Here is a 21,838-nt window from a genome sequence, read left to right as displayed (position 1 = left end):
GAAAGACATTCCATGCTCAAAGATTTAAAGAACAAATGTTGTTAAAATGTCTATACTGCCCAAAGCAATCTACAGATTCAATGCAATTCCTATCAAAATACCAAATATAGCATTTTTCACAGACCTAGAACAAACAATACTAAAGTCTATATGGAACTACAAAAAATCCTGAACAGCCAAAGCATCTTGAAAAAGCAAAGCCAAGCTGGAGACATCACAATTCCAGACTTCAAGTTATATTACAAAACTATAGTAATCAGAACAGTATGGCACTAGGACAAAAGTAGACACACAGACCAAGAGAACAGAATAGAAAATCCAGAAATAAACCCACAATTATATGGCCAATTCATCTTCAACAAAGCAGGAAAATATATCCAATGGGAAAAAGACAGTTTCTTCAATAAATGGTGCTGGGAAAACTGGACAACTGCATGCACAAGAATGAAACTGGAACACTTTCTTACACCAGACACAAAAATAAACTCAAAATGGATTAAATACCTCAGTGTGATACCTGAAACCATAAAAATCCTAGAAGAGAGGACAGGCAGTAATCTCTCTGACATTGACCGTAGCAACATTTTTCTAGATATGCCTCCTGAGGCAAGGGAAATAAATACAAGCAAAAATAAACTATTGGGACTATGTCAAAATAAAACGCTTCTGTACAGTGAAGGAAACAATTAACAAAACTAAAGGGCAACCTACTGAATGGGGAAGATATTTGGAAATGACATATATGATAAAGGGTTAGCATCCAAAATATATAAAGAGCTAATACAACCCAACACCCCAAAACACAAATGATCCATTTGAAAAATGGGCTGAACATATGAACAGATATTTCTCCAAAGAAGACTACAGATGGCCCACAGACATGAAAAGATGCTCAACATCACTCAGCATCAGGGAAATGAAAATCAAAACCACAAGGAGATACCACCACATACTTGTCAGAATGGCTGAAATCAAGAAATGCAAACAAAATGTGTTGGCAAGGATGTGGAGAAAAAGGAACCCACTTGCACAGTTGGTGGGAATGCAAACAGTGGGAAGCCATTGTGGAAAACAGTATGGAGGTTTCTCAAAAAGTTAAAAATAGAACTACCCTATGATCCAGTAATCACACTACTGGACATCTATCCCCCAAATACAAATGCACTAATTCAAAGGGATACATGCACTCCTATGTTTATAGCAGCATTATTTATAATAGCCAAATTATAGAAGCAGCCCAAGTGTCCACTGATAGATGAATGGATAAAGAAGACATGGTGTGTGTATACACACACACACACACACACACACACACACACACAATGGGATATTATTTGGCCATAAAAAAGAATGAAATCTTAGCATTTGCAACAACCTGGATGGAGCTAGAGAGTATTATGCTAAGTACAATAAGTAGTCAGAGAAAGACAAATGCCATATGATTTCCCTCACATGTGGAATTTAAGAAACAAAACAAACAAGCAAAAGAAAAAGTGAGAGAGAGAAACCAAGAAACAGACTCTTGACTACAGAGAACAAACTGATGGCTTTCAAAGGGGAGGTTGGGGGGGAGGATGAGTGGAATAGGTGATGGGGATTAAAGGAGTGCACTTGCTGCAATGAGCACTGGGTGATGTATGGAAGTGTTGTATACCTGAAACTGATATAACACTGCATGTCAATTAAACTGAAATTAAAATAAAAACTTAATAAAAAAAATAAAAATAAAAATGGTCCCGGGGCGCATGGGTGGCTCAGTCGGTTAAGTGACCAACTCTGACTCAGGTCATGATCTCGCAGTTTGTGGGTTCGAGCCCTGCGTCGGGCTCGGTGCTGACTGCTCAGAGCCTGGAACGTGTTTCAGATTCTGTATCTCCTTCTCCCTCTGCCCCTCCCCTGCTTGCACTCTGTCTGTCTCCCTCTCAAAAATAAATAAACATTACCAAAAAAAAAATAATAATAAAAACAAAAGGTCCCATAGGACAAAGAAAAAAGGGAAAGAATGAACATTATATATTTTATCTCCTTTTAGTTATCACTGCCAACCTATAAGATAGTTATTTTCATCCTCATATCTGTCAACTTACAGCAAATAAAAGATTATAAACTTCTAGAAGTTAATGGTTGGTTTAAGACAAATTTAGTGCTATTCCATGCAAAAACACATTTGTATTCAATGATAAGGTATCGAGTGATAGATGGAAACACTACTAGAGTAGTTAGAGGTTCAATTACTTCTGAAGAAAGTCACTTTTGTTTTGGCCAGGGGAATTTTATGCTAAATATATATAAAACATATATATTTTATGATATAATAATATGTAAATATGTATATATTTATATATAACATATATATTTTATAATATAATATAAATATATAATAATACATATAGTTTGCTTTCAGTAGGAGAAAGTAACTTGTTTCTAGATGATTGTATTTTGTTAAATATTAACCCATTTATTTATTTAAGAATATACTATTTACATCAGTATTTTAATAAATAGTTTTATTACTATATCTTGGGCTTATACCACTTTTATGTAAGTAGTATAAGAATCACAGTTAATTGTAGGAGAACCTAGTCTGTTAGTTGATGTTGCTATAAGTTAAATTTTAGAGAGTGATCTTTAAAAATAATTTTTTTAATGTTTATTTATTTTTGAGAGAGAGAGAGGGACAGAGAGCAAGTGGGTGAAGGGCAGAGAGAGAAAGAGACACAGAATATGAAGCAGGCTTCAGGCTCTGAGTTGTTAGCCCAGCGCCTGTGGGCGGGGCTTGAACCCACGAACTGTGAGATCATGACCTGAGCGTAAGTCAGACACTTAACCAACTGAGCCACACAGACGTCCCAAAATGATCTTTTTAAAATGACATTTTATCTGGTCGTTTTTTTGACTAGAAATTTTCAAGGCATTCTAAAGATGGTAAGATCATACATGGTTTTACTTCTTTTAAGACCTACTAAAATGATAGTACAGGAATAAAAAATAAATAACACCACAATGGCTGGGCCATCAACAGATGAGAGATTTTGAAAAATTAATGTGAGCTAGAAAACAGAGAAAAACTGCAGCCAAGGGGCACAGGAAACCACAGCCTAGCAGACATAGAGTGATAAATGTTTATTTATTTTTGAGAGAGAGAGCACAAGGAGGGGAGGGGCAGAGAGAAAAGGAGACAGAGGATCCAAAAGTGGGCTCTCCACTGACAGCAAAGAGCCCAATGTGAATCAAACCCACAAACCGTGAGATCATGACTTGAGCTGAAGTTGGATGCTTAACTGACTGAGCCACCCAGACGCTCCAAAAAAAGGGAAGTTTAAAAGGACTTCCAGGTAATATCCTCAGGGACAGCGAGCAGACATCAGATCCACAAAATAGTAATAATGACAATAATTATAATAATAATTATAATAGCAAATACATATAAGACTTACTCAATTCCAGATTTTATTCCCAGGGTTTTATGTTTATCAGCTCATTTACTCAGGGTTTTATGTTTATCAGCTCAGCTCAGAACTCTGAGATAGGTGTACTATCATTATCTCCATTTCAGGTTAAGGCAGAGACACAGAATTTAAAATTGCTTAAGATCACAGACTTAAGCGTGGGAGACTGGGATTCAAACTCAGTCTGGCTCCAGAATCTACCCTTTTCAACTTAGAATAAATAAAAATAAACAAAACCTCCAGAGAATATGAAAGACTCAGAAAATAAAACAAAATTTTATATTTCAACCTGCCTACAAATCTCTTTTTTGGGGGTTTTGTTTTAGAATGAAGAGCACTGCAAATGGAAACAGATTTGAAAAGAAACAAAGTATCATAAGAAAGATGATCATTAGATGTTCAGCTACGTAGTCCTTCACAGAATGACAGATATTACAGAAAGAAAGAAGAAAAACAATAAAGAAGGAAGGGAGGAAATTACTGAAGAAATAATGCAAGATAACTTTCTAGGAATGAAACTCCTTAGATGAAAATGCTCACTGAGTTCAACAGTAAAATATGGACAGAAAAAAGCCAAGACACATCATCAGGAATTGAAAAGCACCAAGGAAAATCAAGATGGGGCCTGAAAGTTGCCAGAGGGAAAACGAGCTGCAGGCTTAGGCTGGTGTTAATGAATTTTAGAAAACTTTCCAAGCTCAGGGAGAAAATGATTAGTGCTCTAGCATTCCAGAGAAACTAGAATTCAGATGGAAGCAGTTAGGCAGCAAGTGCTTCTCTTCAGCATATTCTTTAAAGGTGGTGCCTTTTCTACAAGTTTAACACAATGATTGTTGAGACTTTTATAAAAGGAAGTTAGTAGAAGAGGCACAAAATGTCAGTTTTTATATAGTATCTCATGTGGACCAGGCAGTCAAAACTGTGGCACTTAAAAAAAATGTTTATTTATTTTTAATAGACAAGCAGGGGGAGTGGCAGAGTGACAGGGAGACAAGAGGATCTGAACTGGGCTCTGCACTGACAGCACAGAGCCTGATGCGGGGCTCGAATTCACGAACCATGAGACCATGACCTGAGCAGAAGTCGGACGCTTAACTGACTGGGCCACCCAGGCACCCAAAACGTGGCACCTTTTAATGTGTTTTCTTCCTTTCAATACTGATGCACACACACCCACCTCTCCCTTTTCCCCCAGTGAGGCCGGCCCCCAGGCCTGTACCTTCTGATGTTAGGACCTGGATACACCTCTAATGAGAATAAAATAAACAACATTTCAAATATGTGAAAGTTCAAAAAATTTATCATTCAACTATTTTTTCATTGAAAGTTGCTGAGGGATATGCTTCATTAAAGGAAGATGTACAATGAAATAGAGAAAAATGTGGGTTGTCTGTCATCATGCCAATGGGAAGAACAGGAAGGAGAAGCCCAAGGATGACAGCTGTGTAGCCAGAGGATGTAATAAGGCTCCAGAAGAGCATTTCCAAGGGAAAAGAATAAAACCAGAGAGAGAGATCACAGCATGTTATATACAATAGAGAGTCAGAAAGAATCGGGGATATGATAAAGAAAAATAATGTATGAAAAACAAAAGCAAATGAAAAATTTTAAGAAAATTGAAAAATTGCCTAAGTCAGGACATATAACCAGAGAAGACTATTTGGGACTATAATCAATCACTAACTAAAATGATTCTGTTATCAGGCACTGTTTTAGCTATCGGGAATATAGTGAGGGAGCAAACAACAAACAAAAATATCAAACAAATTAGCTGAAGTAGATGGTATTCCTTGCCTTCTTGAAGCTATAGTCAAGAATGGGGAGAATGAAAAGTTAAATGAGGTAAGATATATCATTGGTTTAACAATAAGTGCTATGGAGAAAAACATAACAGGAAAAGTACAGTAAGAATCTCACATAGAGGGGCACCTGGGTAGTTCAGCTGGTTAAGCATTTGAATTTGGCTCAGGTCATGATCTCATGGTTTGTGAGTTCAAGACCCACATCGGGCTGTCTGCTGTCAGCACAGAGCCTGCTCTGGATTCTCTGTCCCTCCCCTCTTCTCTCTCTCTCTCTCAAAATAAATAAACTTAAAAAAAAAAAAAAAGAATTCCAGGTAGGGGAGATGCTATTTCCAATAAGATGTCCAGGAATGGCCCTACTGACTGGCTGCCAGTTGGTTTGAGTATTTAAGGAAGAGAAGGATCAGACAGTGCAGTCATCTGGGTAATGGATGTTCAGGTGGAGGACGCAGCAAATGCAAAGAGCCTTTCCACACAATAATGTAAATACTTGATTTTGGTTATAAAATAGATATAAGTGGCATCAATTTTAGAGATACAAAAGTGAAAGAACTGAGGACGGAATCACAGAGAAGGTGGGTGCACTAATGTCCTTGTCTGACAACAGGGGACAATCCCAAAGCAGCATCTATGGTTAAAGGTACTGGTTTATTATCCACAGTTACAACAGAGAAATCAAAGAAAGATAAAACTAACTGAGGAACAAAAGAGAAAAGGTAGAGGTAGGGTAGAGTGAGTGAGTGAATGTATAATGCCTCTTTTATTTATGTGTATGATAATAGATGATACCTAAAAGTGACAAATAAAAAATCTGAGGTGAAAGCAATTGACATTGACCTGAATAAATGAAGATATCAGAAGGAAAAGTGGAAAGAGAGGTGAGGCATAAGTGGGAGAAGTTGGATCACAGAACTGTTGATTTTAACCATGTGCACAAATTTGATCTAAACCACCCACCCCCCACCCCCCCACCCCCCCCGCCACACACACACACACACACACACACACACATACACACACACACACACACCCTTTGGAGGTCTCCCATTACTCGTAGGATTAATATCGAAATCTGAAACAAGGCCTCCGGGGGCCCTTCCTGTCTCACCAGCCTCACCTCTTTCTCCCTCCCCCACACTCTCTGCTCTAGCCACGCCTCCCTTCAGTTTCCTGAGCAGGCAAGACCCTCTAAGCTTCTGAAGCCTCTGTCTATGCTATTCCCTCCATCTGAAATGTTTCTGGCCCAATATTCCCACTCCTGGACTGACTTACCCATCCCGTCTAGTAGGTACAAGAGCCTAGGGCTCACAATAATACTCTTAGGGGTCCACAAAAAAGCTTTCTTTTAAAATAAGGGGAAAAAACCCTTTTAGGTCAAAGAAAATATTTTAATATACAATATTAACATACTTCTCTCTATACCAGTATAAATGCAAATCTCAATTTTTAATATTGTTTATGGAGGAAGGGACCCACAAAAGCAAAAGTGTCTAGGGCCCACCAAAATCATTGTGTGGCCCCCTTGGTCTCCAATTCCCCAATTCTACTGCCGGCGTGAATCTTCTCATCCCTTAGCTCCCAGCTGAAACACTCCTTCTTCAGGGACTCTGCCTGATTCTCCAGGCAATATGCGGTCCCTATGTATATTCCCCCATCACTTTGTAATATGGAAACAAACTAAATAATTGTGTAAATTTACATTTAATGAAATCAGGAACTGTGTCTACCTCGTTTACTGCTATATATTCCCAGCACCAAGCCTTGTATTCACTGATATGAGACTCTGAAGGACTCAGAATTTTCTACAGTGGTTCTCTCAAGTCGTTCACTTTTCTGATCCTAGATTTACTACTGATTAGTCTCTGATTGACTCAGTTTCTTCTTTTTAAAAATAGGAATAATAATGGGAGTTATGAGTTAGAATAGTGCCTGACACACAGTAATAACATTCTTCATGTTATCAGATAATTACGCCTACACTACCATTTTTTTTTCAACGTTTTTTTTATTTTATTTTATTTTTGGGGGGACAGAGAGAGACAGAGCATGAACGGGGGAGGGGCAGAGAGAGAGGGAGACACAGAATCGGAAACAGGCTCCACGCTCTGAGCCATCAGCCCAGAGCCTGACGCGGGGCTCGAACTCCCGGACCGCGAGATCGTGACCTGGCTGAAGTCGGACGCTTAACCAACTGCGCCACCCAGGCGCCCCTACACTACCATTTTTAAAATTACTATTATCATCATCATTATTATTTCATACACTGGGTGAATTAGGTAAATATTTTGTTTTGTTAATTTCCTCCCTTTTACTATCTCTTATGTAAATATGTTTTCAAGAGTTGTGGATGCCATTTTAACAACTTAACTCACAAGGTTTTAGGAAAAGAGCAAATAGCTGTAAAGACAGAGGAGAACTGAAGTTTTGGTAACTGAAAATACATAATTATCCATGAAATCAAGACTTCAGGGCTTTCAAAATATCCATACCCACCAACTCATAATTTTACATAAGATCAGGCTAGAAGAATACTTTAGCAAAGTATAGTAAATCAGAATTCTCTCAAACACAAATTTCCAAGAAAATCTAATAAAAATGAGAGGTTGAATTTATTATCTTAAAAAAATCTTACCTATTTCCCTCAAATAGATGCTCTGCAGAGTTGAAAACAATTTTCAATAGTGATATTACTTTCTTAGAGTTATAATTTTTTATACATAATTCCTTCTGTAGGTAAATAAAAATACATACCCCAAAGCAGTAAAAATAAAATAAAGCAACAGTAACTGAAAAGCCTACCAAGGGTTTTCATTTTGGTAAACATTTATCTCACCATCTAAGCTTCAGACTCCTGATATGACCCTCGGGATAATATGACAGACTCAGGTTTGATTCCCTCTGGTATTTCAACCAATACTGTGTACAACCTGAGGACCGTTTTTTTGAGGATAAATGACTGGCTAGGAAGACTAAAGTCCTGAGGCTTTGCCTGGGGCCTATAATCTCACCTAATCATTATTCACAATCCCCAGAAAAGCCTCGAGCTAAAATTGTGATTGCTATTTAGAACTAAACTTGCAAATTCATTTTTGAAAATCTTTTCTTCTTTTGTGATTTCATTTTTTTGTTTAATTCATGACCACCTTTAGATATCAACTATAGCAAGCATTAAAACCTAGAGCAATAGTCCATCTGTTTTGAGTGTTGCTTTCTTTACTAATTTATAAAAAAGATATTTTAATAGCAAAAATGCCTAAGGACTACATTGCGTAATACATGCAACTAAAAATGTAAAGTCCTTAAAGGGGATATGAAAAGCAGTGATAATGGAGAAGAGTTCTGTAAATTTAGAATTTTGTAATACAGTTCTCATAAGCCATTTTCAATTTGAAAAGCCAAAATAATTTTTATAAATGCAAAGATGAATTGAAGGATGCAATATCCTCTGAAAATCAGGGAATAAGCTAGAGTCAAGCCATACCACAAATTTCTTTAACTAACCTTTCACTTTTTTTTTTTTTTTTTACTTAGGATGTAAAAAATACTTCTTGCTATCTATCCTGCCAAAATGTTCCACTCTTGCTTATTTCTAGGATTGGCCATTGCAATCCTCTCTCTGTTCTTCCACTAATTCTACTTTATTTAATAGTGACATATAATTTCTTACTGATGATAACACTTAAGAGTCTCCTCTCTTAAAAACAGCAATTAAGAGTGAGGGCTGTTAAGTCTCAGACTGCCTAGACTAGAGTCAGATTCCTTATCTCTATAAAGGGGATAATAATACTTGTTACTTCAAAGTATATTGTGAAGATAAGTGAGACAAATGACTTAAAGTATTTACTAGATTGTCTGGTACATAATAAGTACTCATAAATGTTAGTTATTGTTAATAATGAAGACTTTTTAGAACCTTTTCTTTACTTCTTAAAGGTCTCCTGAGAAAACAAAAAACATTTGCTTGACTTTGGACAAACTTGAGCTAAACTCTTTTTTCTTTTGTTTTTTCCTTTATAAAATGAAATAATCTGACAGTATTAATCCAAAGGTCTTTCTTAACTGTAAAAACTTACATAATTTTATTTAGCTATGGCTAAGGTTCAGACTTATTTTCCTTTTCTGTTTTTAATGTGCATGGACAATTCTTTTTCTGGTTGAGACTAACTTTTCTTCTTTGATTAAGAACTACATCTGATGATATTCTGTACCCCTACTAGCCCTAGGAATCATGGGGTATTTTCCCAATTTCCTATGATGAAGTACCATATTCACAATCAAACTCTACAGAAGCCCCTAAGAAGGTATTACTTTCTTCTGAACTGATACTTTAAAAGTGAATCAGATATTAATTACATATAATATGTAAAATTTTGTGTTCTACGTAATCCAAGGATTAAACAAAAAATTGTTATGTTTTTGGAGAGGCATATGTAAAGTTTTATTCAAAAATGTTAACTTATATGGCAAAAATGAAGTACACAAAATAAAAACAAAGCATCATATCCAAACATTAAAAAATGAAAAAATAAGAAAACATAATTGTATCACATGTGATTTGTAGTGTTGATAGTCTTAATATGATTCTTCATTCTTATCAATAAAGAAAAAGCCTCAAAGACCACCAAGAATAATTTAGAATGGGGCATAAGTGACATAGGCATGAAAGAAATATAAAAGACAAATAACAATATGCAAAGATATACATTTTACTAGTAATCAAATAAATGAAAATTAGAATGACATATACTTTTCTCATTTCAGATTTATTTAAATTGAATACCAATGGCATTGGTTAATACCAATGGCAAAATTATGGAGAAAGTGGCACTCTGATGCACTGTTGGTGGAAATGCAAATTGGTAGAGCCTTTCCATATATTTCCCCTTTGATCTCCCAATTCCATTTAAAAGAATATACCATAAGCTAGCATTTTCCAAAGTGTCCAGTGGGATGTTGATATGTTCTGATGTTATTTTGTGTGTGTGTATGTAAAAGTCTAAATTTAATTTTAAATGTAAATGTATACAATGGCATTCAAAAACTTTTCTTTCCCTTTTTTTTAAATAAAATTTATTTTTCAGAGAAGTTTTAGGCTCACAGCAAAACTGAGTGTTAAGTATAGCAATTTCCCATATTGTCCCCTGCCCCCATACACCACAGTTTCTCCATCCTGTAGACAGATGTTATCTTAAGAAAACATTCTATAGTCAAATAAGTTTGATTTTTCAGACCTTTGTTACTACCTTTGATTTCTCAGACCTCATCTTTGTCTCCAAGATGGTGAACAGTGGTTCTTTATGTTATAGGCCATGGAATCCTCTTATCAGAGAGCATGCTTAGGAACTAAGAGTCTGCAACACTTACTTTTTTGGAAACTGTCCTAAAAAATCACTAGACACAAATGCAAACATGTATATACAAGAATGTTCACTGAAGTCATATTTAACACAGGAAAAAACCTGGAAAGATTCCGTATACTCAATAATTAGAAAGTGGTTACATAATTTATGTTATGTTCTTAAACTGGAATATTATATAACCATTAATAATGGAAATTCAGATGATATTTACTCACATTACACATAAGGTAATAAGTTGCTAAGTAAAGAAGCAATCTAGCCAAAGAACATTTATATCCTATTGTTACCAATCCTAATCATAATATTATATGGATACATATATTATACATTGTATACAAATATATCAATGAATTCAGAAAGACATACAACAAAATATAAAGAGTAGTTATCACAAGGTGATAGATTACTATACTTTTCTGTTTGTCTTATCTTTTTTCTTAATGAACATCTATTAATTTTATAATAGGAATATTTTTTAAAGGCAATGTGTTTATACATCTTAACTGTTTGGGGACATCTGGCATTTTATTCTTTAGGTGTCAGATGCTTTTCATACTTAACAAAAATTAAGTTCACAGTCAAGAAAACTATAATTATATAAAGAATTCATACAGAAAAAACACAATTCCTACCTTCTGGAGAGAAACTGATAAAAACATAACAAGTGCTGTGAGAGCCAGCAGCGTAATGGAGGCAGTAAATCTCTAGATGCTCTATGCCTTTATGAGTCCCTATAAGGGAGTACCTCTTCTCTCTGTAACACAAATAACATAAACACACAAATTTATTTAAAGGAGCAGCTGAATGAAAATCATCCTTAAGTATAGCTTGGAGCTATACAGGCTGCCTGTTTCCAGGTGTGATCTCACAGGTAAACAGTTAGAAATATTACCACTTAGTCTCTTTATGACCTTGGAAAAGTTACTTATCTTCTCCAAGCCTCAGTTTTCTCATCTGTAAATGGGGATAAGGATATAACCAACTATAAAGATTAATATTCATAAAGTATTCATAACAGTGCCAGATACTGTTGCTACATACGTGGTTTCTACAAATAAATACCTGAGTGGGATTGATTGTATTAATAGAGATCCTCCACAGAGCACATTACTATTAATGATATTTTACTTGTTAACATCTCAAGTAATTCTCATCTCAATCCTGTAAACTATTGTTATTATTACAAGCTAGCCCTCAGTTTGCATACCAGAAACTTGATTTTATCAACTCCCTAAACTGACACGAACAAACTCACAAACAACTGATCAATTTAAAAGAGAACCCCTTCCCTCTCCACCCCCTCCCCAAATGATATCCATTGAATAAAATACTATGTACTAATATCTGGTCTATGTAAGTACTGAACCACTTAGACATTATCTGATTAGTATAAAATTAAAGCAAGGAGAATTAAAAACTCATATTGGACCTTTCATTAAGCCATAGTTGTATGATATGCTTTTCTATAGTGTTACTGTAGAAACATTGGTAGGAAAACCAATTTCCTCGTATTCTTGGTATGATACCTTGAGAAGGCACGGCATCACCAATGAAGTATTCTTGCCAAGAATATTCAATCTGAATCTAATAATAAAAGAAATTTTTAGAAAAAAATCTAAATTAAAGGACATGTTGCGAACATTGGCCCAGACTGAAAAAATATCAGTGACATGACACAAAGAGGTTGGGAATTTTTTTTAGATTAAAGGAGATTAAGTGGATATGACAAGTGAATAAAATGCATGATCCTTAATTGGATCTTGGATTGGAGAAAAAAAGACAGCTATAATTACTGGACAACTGGGAAATCTAAACTGCAGACTTCACAAATCTCTATCGGTTAATAAATTTAAAATTAACTTAGGTGGTTTGTACCTGCAGATAAAATTATTCATTAATTCATTTATATTCATCACGATGTGTTAAATACCTATTCAGTGTGATAGGCCTGAAGATGACAAAAATTCCTGCAAGTAACAAACCCTAAAATACAGATATGGCTTAGCCAAAGAGGTCAGGTGAATTCAGTCTGGCAAGTTAGCAAATGAAGGTATGTAGCTAAACTAGTTATCTGTTATATTTGAGACTCTGACCATCTTCCTACTGAAGTATTCTTCTTTCTAATGGAGGGGAAAATTTCAGAATGTTAGAGCAGGTCACTGCTGCTTCATGCTGCCTTTAGTAAGGTTCCACAAGAAAGAGAGGCACATCAGGAAGCAGAGAAGGGAAAAAAAAGATAGCTTTGCCAAAAGAGCTACTTTCTGTCTGTGGCTGAGAATCAGATCATCTGAAGCCTGGCAGGTTGAAAAAGCCAAATTATAAATGTTTTATGATCAACTTTTACTTATTTTTGAATAGGCTATTTTCATAATGTAGAATTTGAAAGGTACAAAGAGGCAGTGAAAATTTCTCTTCCACTCTTGTCCCCAAGACAAGACTGTTTTCCCTCCTCAGAGGCAACCTCTGTTAACAGATTTATGTATTCCTCCAGAAATGTTTAATGCATTGTGAATCTACAGTTGTATTTACAGAAGCAGAGCAGGTTACACACTCTTCTACAGCTAGCTTTCTTCATAGTATGTTTTGTCAATTGATCATCTCGGTACCTATAGAGTTACTTTTATTTTATTTTATTTTTTAAATTTTTTAACATTTATTTATTTTTGAAAGAAACACAGCATGAGTGGGGGAGGGGCATAGAGAGAGGGAGAGACAGAATCTGAAGCAGGCTCCAGGCTCTGAGCTGTAAGCGCAGAGCCTGACGCGGGGTTGAAACCCACGGACCGCGAGATCATGATCTGAGGTGAAGTCAGACGCTTAACCGACTGAGCCACCCAGGCGCCCCGCAGATTTTTCTTAAGCAAAGGAAATAAGATACTGGCCACCAGGAGGAAATGAGCTTGAGATGTCTAAGTGTAGAGTACTGAAGATAAAAACTAAGGAATGTACCTGGGAGGATTTTCTTGAAGACTTCTTTGGATTCTAAGCATGCCAGTGTATTGTGGCAGAGCATCTGAAAAGTTATTGAAGCCTCTGCCATGAGAGGGGTGCAAAAGTGGCTAACACTGAGTGGGCAGACATAAAGGAGACTGAGGTTTGAAGAAACAGGGCAAAGAGTACAGGGTCCTTACAACTGGAGACTGTGGCAAGAATTATGGCAGTAGATCCCGTATATGAAGTCCAGAGGCTAAGCAAGAGGAATTATGTCTTGGTGGATGGTGGTACATGGTGCTGAAATGTCAAGGGTCAAGCAATAACTCAGAGGAGACAAGCAAGCAGAGAGAGGGGTATGGAAACCCACACTCATCCATTGATGACAGGATGGTATGAGCCTCCCTGGAACCTGGAGAAGTAGAAGGGAAGGAGAAAATACTTCTAAACTAAGGGTAAAAATCTTGGTTTAAAGCCTAAATTGATTCAATTTTACTTCAGAAGTAACCAACCAACTACCAATTGGTAAGATTAATTCTTCCTTTATCTGTGGAAATGGTCATGGGGACAGTGAAATACATGTATTAAGTATAACACATTGTTTGGCCCATGGTTGGTGGACTTAATTTCTCTAAAGTTAAAACTATGTTGCCCAGATTTTGATTTGGAAAATTTGACCATCTTTTAAAATTTTTTTTATTTTTTTAATGTTTATTATTTTTGAGAGAGAGAGAGACAGCAAGCGGGGAAGGAGCAGAGAGAGAGAGAGGGAGACAGAATCTGAAGCAGGCTCTAGGCTCTGAGCTGTCAGTACAGAGCCCAAGGTGGGGCTCCAACCCACGAACCACGAGATTATGACTTGAACTGAAGTAGAACGCGTAACCAACTGAGCCACCCAGGTGCCCCTGGAAAATTTGATCATCGTGTCATATGTCATTAATATACAAGATTGAGCTCTGTAAAATAAATCTCCTAGTTACTGTTATCAGGCTGATGGAGTAATAAACATCCCCATATGCCATGAAGGAAGCAGGTCTCTGTCATAATAAAAGCATTTAAATATAAAATACAAACATAAACAGCACTCCTCTCAAATATACCCTAAGACGAGGATAAGGATTAGATATAGTTATTTCCCATTTCCCCCAAATAGATACTATCTTTTTTAAAAAAGGTATTTATCTTAAATCTAACAAATGTTAAAAAGAAACTACTTGGTGGATAATAAAAACAATATTGATTTCTTTTTTTTTTTTTCAACGTTTATTTATTTTTGGGACAGAGAGAGACAGAGCATGAACGGGGGAGGGGCACAGAGAGAGGGAGACACAGAATCGGAAACAGGCTCCAGGCTCTGAGCCATCAGCCCAGAGCCTGACGCGGGGCTCGAACTCACAGACCGCGAGATCGTGACCTGGCTGAAGTAGGATGCTTAACCGACTGCGCCACCCAGGCGCCCCTTGATTTCTGATTAAAGAGGTAGATTGAACATACACATTTAACTACATTCCTTTTTAAAACTGTACTAAAATACAATTTAGTATTAAAATTTTTATTAAAAAGCATAAATGAATGAAGAAAAGGAGAGTGAGAGATGAATTACAGTAACAAAAATTTGGAAGCTAGACGACAGAAGGATGGCAGCTGACTGACAGCTGATTCAAACAAGCAATTCATTTTAGGTAGTAGGTAAAGGCAGGAAGCAATTTCATTTGTACTACAGTTTCCACAAAAACTTGGGAACTGGTGGCACCCAAACTTGTGGAAATGAGTTAAGTAATAGCAAACCTAGTTAGAAATCTATTTAAGAATTAGTCTTTTGCATTGTCTCTCTACCATTCACAACTGAACAAGTATGCCTCCCTCTCTCACCCTGGAAGAAGAGTAAATATTTACTCTTTGAAGTGTATAAAACAGAAGATTCCCCAAACTGGGAAATTTTGAAGAATTCTGGAGGGTAGAGTACTGTATTTAAAACAGAATTGAATGAAATTTTATATGATAAATATTAAGACTCCCAAGTCCTCTTCTACTAGGTTTGCAGAATGCTAGTAGCCCATCATAAAACTGGAGAGTGGAAGAGTCTCCTTTGGTGAATATAACTGGAATTTTAAAAAATGGTGCTCAATGAAATGGTATTGGAGGTTCCTGAACAAAGAAGCATATTCAGATCTAGGGAATCCATAGTCATTAAGCTCCAGTTATGTGTTATCCTGGCATCCCCCTTTCTTACTATCTGAAATATGAACTGGGACAGCCAATGACCGCTAGACATCTGGGGAAAGCTCCTAACATGAAAGATGGAGGCTAAAACCAAACCAAACCAAAACCAAAGCCAAAACAAACAGAAAATAGAAAAAGGAAAGAGAATTAAAAAAACAAAACCCTATGTTTAAAGAGATAAGAGAAGAACTGCATCCATGAAACAAAAACACACTGCTTTATTTATTTTTTAAGTTTATTTATTTATTTTGAGAGAGAGTGAGTGAGAGAGACAGCAGGGCAGGGCGGAAGGAGGAGAGAGAGAGAGAGAATTCTAAGTAGGCTCCTCACTCTCAGCACAGAGTTCGATGTAGGGCTTGAACCCATTAATCGTGAGATCATGACCTGAGCTGACACTGAAAGCCAGACACTTAACTGGCTGAGCCACCCAGGTGCCCCCAAAACACATTGTTTTAAAAAAAGAAAAGAAAAAAAAATCCTGGAAACAAGAAACTACTGCTGGGAAACAAAATCATGATAGAAATGGAAGCCTCAACAGAAAGGTTGGAAAATCTCCCAGGAAGTAAAGAGATTAAGAGAAAGAACCTAGGAGAGAAAGGATATGAAGATTAGGAGAGCAGTCTAGGATGTTCAACATTCAACTAACAGAAAAAGAGAAAAGAAAATTGAGAAAAAAATCATCAAAGAAATAACTTATGAAAAATTTCCTAAATTAAAGAGCATAAATTTCTACTTTAAAAGGGGTCACTGAGTGCCTGAATGAAAACAGATCTCCAACAGATCACATCATAACAAAATTTTAGAACTCTGTGACAAACAGAAAATTATAAAAGCTCCCGGAAAGGAAAAATATATAAAACAGAAAGTAGAATGTCTCTCAACTTTTCAACACTGAAACTAAAAGACAATAGAGATAGACCATAAAAATTCTGAGAAAATAAATTCCAAACCAGAATTCTGTATTTAGCTAAATATCAATCAAATATCAGTAAAGCAGAAAGACATATTCAGACAGGCAAGACCAAAACTATTGGTAGATGTGTTTCTTCAAAATGGGAGAGTAAATGAAGAAGGAAAAGACATTAAAAACAAGAGTTTCAATTCAAAACAGGGACACAAGAAGTCCAAAGGTGATAGTGAAAAGTAATCCATACCACGTGGGACAGAGGTTGCTGTTGAATCAGAAACAAGTACATAAGACACAAGACAAAAGAAAAATGAGACAATCATTAATTTTAGGGAAAACAGACAATTGAAAACATGATGTGGTTCGGCCATGAATTAAGTTTACAAAGATATAAATGTGTTTAATGAAATCTTAAACATCAAAATCATGGGGCGCCTGGGTGGCGCAGTCGGTTAAGCGTCCGACTTCAGCCAGGTCACGATCTCGCGGTCCGGGAGTTCGAGCCCCGCGTCAGGCTCTGGGCTGATGGCTCAGAGCCTGGAGCCTGTTTCCGATTCTGTGTCTCCCTCTCTCTCTGCCCCTCCCCCGTTCATGCTCTGTCTCTCTCTGTCCCCAAAAAATAAATAAACGTTGAAAAAAAAATTTAAAAAAAAAAAAACCAAAAACATCAAAATCATGATATAATTGTATTGAGAAGATGAAGTATTTGTGGTGATGGGGTGGGGATATAAAAACTTTAACTTTACTGTTAAAGTTTTACTTTACTTTACTTTTAACCTTACTGTTTCCTTACTGGGAAATTAACAGATTATATGCAAAGCTGAAAAAAATCAAGAAGTAAAAATATAATCGTATTATTTATGTATTTATTTTTATTTTTATTTTTTTGAATGCTTATGACAGCTTTATCATAAATAGCTCCAAACTGGGAACTACTTAAATGTCTATCAATTGGTAAACAGATACACAAAGTATAGCACATCTATACAATGAAATACTACTCAGCAATAAAAAGGAATAATACATGCAACAGAAGAATCTCAAAAGCATTACATGAAGTGAAAGAAGCCAGACACAAACCCTACATATTGCATTATACCATTTCATGACAATCTGGAAAAGACAAAAGTACAGAGACAGGAATCAAATGAGTGTTTGCTACAGGCTGTAGTAAAGGTGGTGGTGGGGGGGAGACAGATTATAAAGACACACGAGAACTTGCTGGGGTGATAGAAATGTCCTATAGCCCAATTGTGGTGGTTACGTTATGTTATACATCTGCCAAAACTCAACACATTATACATTTTAAAATGGTGAATTTTATTGTATGTAAATTATTCCTCAATAAACCTGAATGCATAGGCCATAAAAGGCATTGTAGCTTTCTCCTACTTTTCTTGGATCACTCACTCTAAGGGAAGCCAGGTATTGTGAGGACACTCACCACCCTTATGGAGAGGCCCACATGATAAGGAACTGAAACCTCTTGCCAACATGTGAATGAGACACCTTGGAATCTGATCCTTGAGCCCCAAACCTTGAATTAACTGGGGCTGCTGCCCTGGCGAACATCTTGCCTGCAACCTCAATAGAAGTCCTGAGGTAAAACCAACTAGCTAAGCCAGTTCCAAATCCTTGACCCAAAGAAACTGTGGGATAATAAATATTTGTTGTTTTAAGCCACTAAGCCTGGGGTAATAATTGTTACACAATTATAGATAGCTAATATACTGTGAGATGGGGGAATAATCTCAGGTGAAGTTGGTGAAGTGGGTAGAGAGCAGAGATCTTGTAGACTTATAGGCATTGTGAGTACTTCAGATTTGAGTCTTAGTTCAATGGTAAGGCATTGGTAGTTCTATTCAGAATAACAATCACAATTTCACTTTAAGTGTCACTCTACTATGGAGTGGTCAAGAATGGAGGCAGACAGACCAGTTAGGAGGCCATTGCAGTAGTCTATGTGAGATGATGGTGGTTTAGACTAGGGTGGTGACAGCGGAGATAGATGCATAGAGTCGAGGAAGTAGAGAGGAATCAAAGATGAGTCTAGGGTCTTTTGGTTTGATTAGATGAAATGAGAATAACTATAAAAGGAATATACTGGGAGAAGTGAGGGATGAAAACCAGTCCCGAAGGAGTGTATGAGCATGATGTATTTGTTGCAAATTGCAAAAAGGTCAGTATGGTTGGAGTTTATGGTGACTAAATGGGAGAAGAGAGTGATGAGAAAGGAAGCTGAGAAAACAGGCATGGAAGAAAGATCCTATTTACCACCATAAAGTATCTGGACTTTATGCAGCTAGCCACTGGAAGCCACTCAAAAAAAAATTTTTTTTTAATGTCTATTTATTTTTGAGACAGAGAGAGACAGAGTGTGAGCAGGGGAGGGGCAGAGAGAGAGAGAGAGAGAGAGAGAGAGAGAGAGAAAGAGAGAGAGAGGGAGGGAGACAGAATCCGAAGCAGGCTCCAGGCTCTGAGCTGTCAGCACAGAGCCTGACATGGGGCTTGAAGTCACGAACCATGAGATCATGACCTGAGCCCAAGTTGGATGCTTAGCCGACTGAGCCACCCAGGCACCCTGCCACTCAAAGATTTTAAGTAGGAGAGTGACTGACCAAATTCACATTTTAGAAAGGTAACTAGCAGAAGCAATAAAGAGTTTGGCTTGAAGATGGGAGACATTGGAAAGTAGGAGATATTTTAAATAACTTTCTTATTTTAAGGAAGCAGCAAAGTATAGTAGGAAGAACAAATGGCTTTGGAAGCAGACCCAAATTCAAATCTTTTTAATATTTAAGTTTATTTATTTTGTGTGTGTGTGTGTGTGTGTGTGTGTGTGTGTGTGTGAGAGAGAGAGAGAGAGAGAGAGAGAATCTCAAGCAGGCTGTGTGATGTCAGCACAGAGCCCAGTTCAGGGTTTGATCTCACAAACCATGAAATCATGAAATCAGCTGAAACCAAGAGTCAGACACTTAACCAAATGAGCCACATAGGCACTCCTCCAAATTAAAATCTTGACATAGCAAATTTCCATCTATTACAAGTTGAATCGTGTCTCCCCTCCATCTCCAATTCATATGTTGAACTCCTAACCCTAGTAACTCAGATGTGACTTCATTTGGAAATAGTCATTGCAGTTGTAATTAGTTAAGATAAGGTCATAGTGGAGTAGGATAAGCCCCTAATCCAACAACTGGTATCCTTATAGAAAGAAAAAATTTGGTCATAGACATGCATGCAGAGATAATGCCATTTGAACATGAAGGCACAGATGTACAGGTCAAGGAATGCTAAAGATTACCAACAAATCACTGGAAGCTAAGGGAGAGGCATGGAACAGATTCTTTCTCCACAGTCTTCAGTCTTCAGAGATTCTTTCTCACAGTCTTCAATTATACCCCAGTAACCAACTCTGTTGACACGTTGATCTTGGACTTTCAGCCTTCAGAACTGGCATAACCAATGATGAGGCTCCCAAACACAGTCCCAATTCCAGCCCCAGAACCAGCCACCCCAACTGTGGCAGCCCCAGCTCCAATGAACTTGGCTGCTGTGTCGATGTCCTTTGAAACAGCGCTGGCTTAGAAACTGTGGCTAGGAATAAGTGAGGTCAGGGGACGTGGGGCTGCCCAGCTGCTGAGGCTCTCATCTATCAGTGTCTCTGGTGGTTTTAGTGCCACTGCAGACAGTGATAGGCTCAACAGCTGAGAGGTGCTCCTGACCAAGAAGTGGCAGAGACGAACTTTGCACAGGCGTACATTTTCAGGGGATGAGGGACTGTGGCAGGAGAGTTGCTCCCAGTGCAGAGAAGACAGAGACTAATCATATTATTTAGAATGTTCTTTTTCATAAATATAAAAAGAAACAGCTAAAAATAAACTGAAAATGACTGCTTCTGGGAATCAGAAAATTGGTGGAAGGAATTGCAGAGCAGGGGACTGCCTCTGTTTTGTTTTTGTTTTTGTTTTTGTTTTTAAGTTTCATAGGACTCCGTGACTTTTTAAACTATGTCCATGTGTAATTTTTATAAATACAAAACAAAACAAAAAATAGCATAAGATTACCATTAACAATGATCTGTGGAACGTAATAGGTGTTTATAAATTCTTTTTTTTTTAAGTATTTATTTTTTTTGAGAGAGGGGAGGGGCAGAGAGAGAGAGAGAGAGAGAGAAAGAGAGAGAATTCCAAGCAGGCTTCGCACTGTCAGTGCAGAGTCCAACACAGGGCTCGATCTCTTGGATTGTGAGATCACGACCTGAGCCATAATCAAGACTCAGATGTTTAGCTTTCTGAGACACCCAGGAGCCCCAGGCATTTATAAATTCTTAAGTGTCATTGCAAATGAATTGTTGTATTATACAATCGTATAGGGCAAGTTTTTAGAAAAAAAGTGTTGCACCAGACAAACACCTGCTATGGCAGCCAGCAAGTACTTGGCAGGTATTTAAACATTGCTACTTTAATTGGTAACAATGAAAAACAAAAACAGGCACTGTTTTTGTAGAGGCTTCTAGACTTTAGAGGTTCTACCTCTTTTTAGTATATAATCTTGGACCTCTTTTTGCTTATGATTCTTTATCTGTAAAACCCTTATTTCACAGTAATGTTGTGATTGTAATTGATATAGGAACAGTCTTTAGCACACTGCCTGAGATATAATAAATGGTTAATAAATACTTGCTATTTTAATTGTAATTCCAAATTCTTAATTCTTTATTGTCAGAATCATATCCACTGTACTTCCTTCCACGCCCTTCCATAGAACTTGGAGCAATTTGTTCCCCATAAACATCTTGTTCAACCACCCCACAGAGATCAGACTCAATTGTTACCTTAAAATTAATCATGACTGGTATACTTTGAAACATAACTAGAAATAAATGTCATACTTGGAATCACGTCTCTCCCCTTTTTTAAATCCATTACTGCTTTATTTTATTTATTTATTTATCTATCTATTTATTTATTTATTTAATAAAAATAAATGGCATCCAGGAACAGGGTTTGTAACCAGAAGACCTAAGTTTGGGTAGGTCATTTAACCTTTCAGAGTATTCATTTTCTCATCTGTAAAGTGGAGGTGGTAATACCTGCTGGAATGGACATTTGATGTTTGCCTCCCTACCACGCTTTCCTGTTACTTCTGGTAACTGTATACTGA

The 21,838-nt window shown here is 36.9% G+C and overlaps 1 protein-coding gene across 3 annotated transcripts in view; it reads right to left on the bottom strand.

The window, feature by feature from the left end:
* The window catches only part of MBD5 (methyl-CpG binding domain protein 5), a 447,015-nt gene that overhangs the window by 133,030 nt on the left and 292,147 nt on the right, over nt 1–21,838 (bottom strand). For all 3 annotated transcript variants that reach the window (XM_043576637.1, XM_043576639.1, XM_043576638.1), the window contains exon 4: nt 11,244–11,365. The gene's annotated coding sequence lies outside the window, so the exon portion shown is untranslated. The remainder of the gene's footprint in view (nt 1–11,243; nt 11,366–21,838) is intronic.

The sequence above is a fragment of the Prionailurus bengalensis genome, chromosome C1 (assembly GCF_016509475.1).
Source record: "Prionailurus bengalensis isolate Pbe53 chromosome C1, Fcat_Pben_1.1_paternal_pri, whole genome shotgun sequence".
In the NCBI taxonomy this organism is placed as follows: domain Eukaryota; kingdom Metazoa; phylum Chordata; class Mammalia; order Carnivora; family Felidae; genus Prionailurus; species Prionailurus bengalensis.
This window is presented reverse-complemented; position numbering and strand designations above follow the sequence as displayed.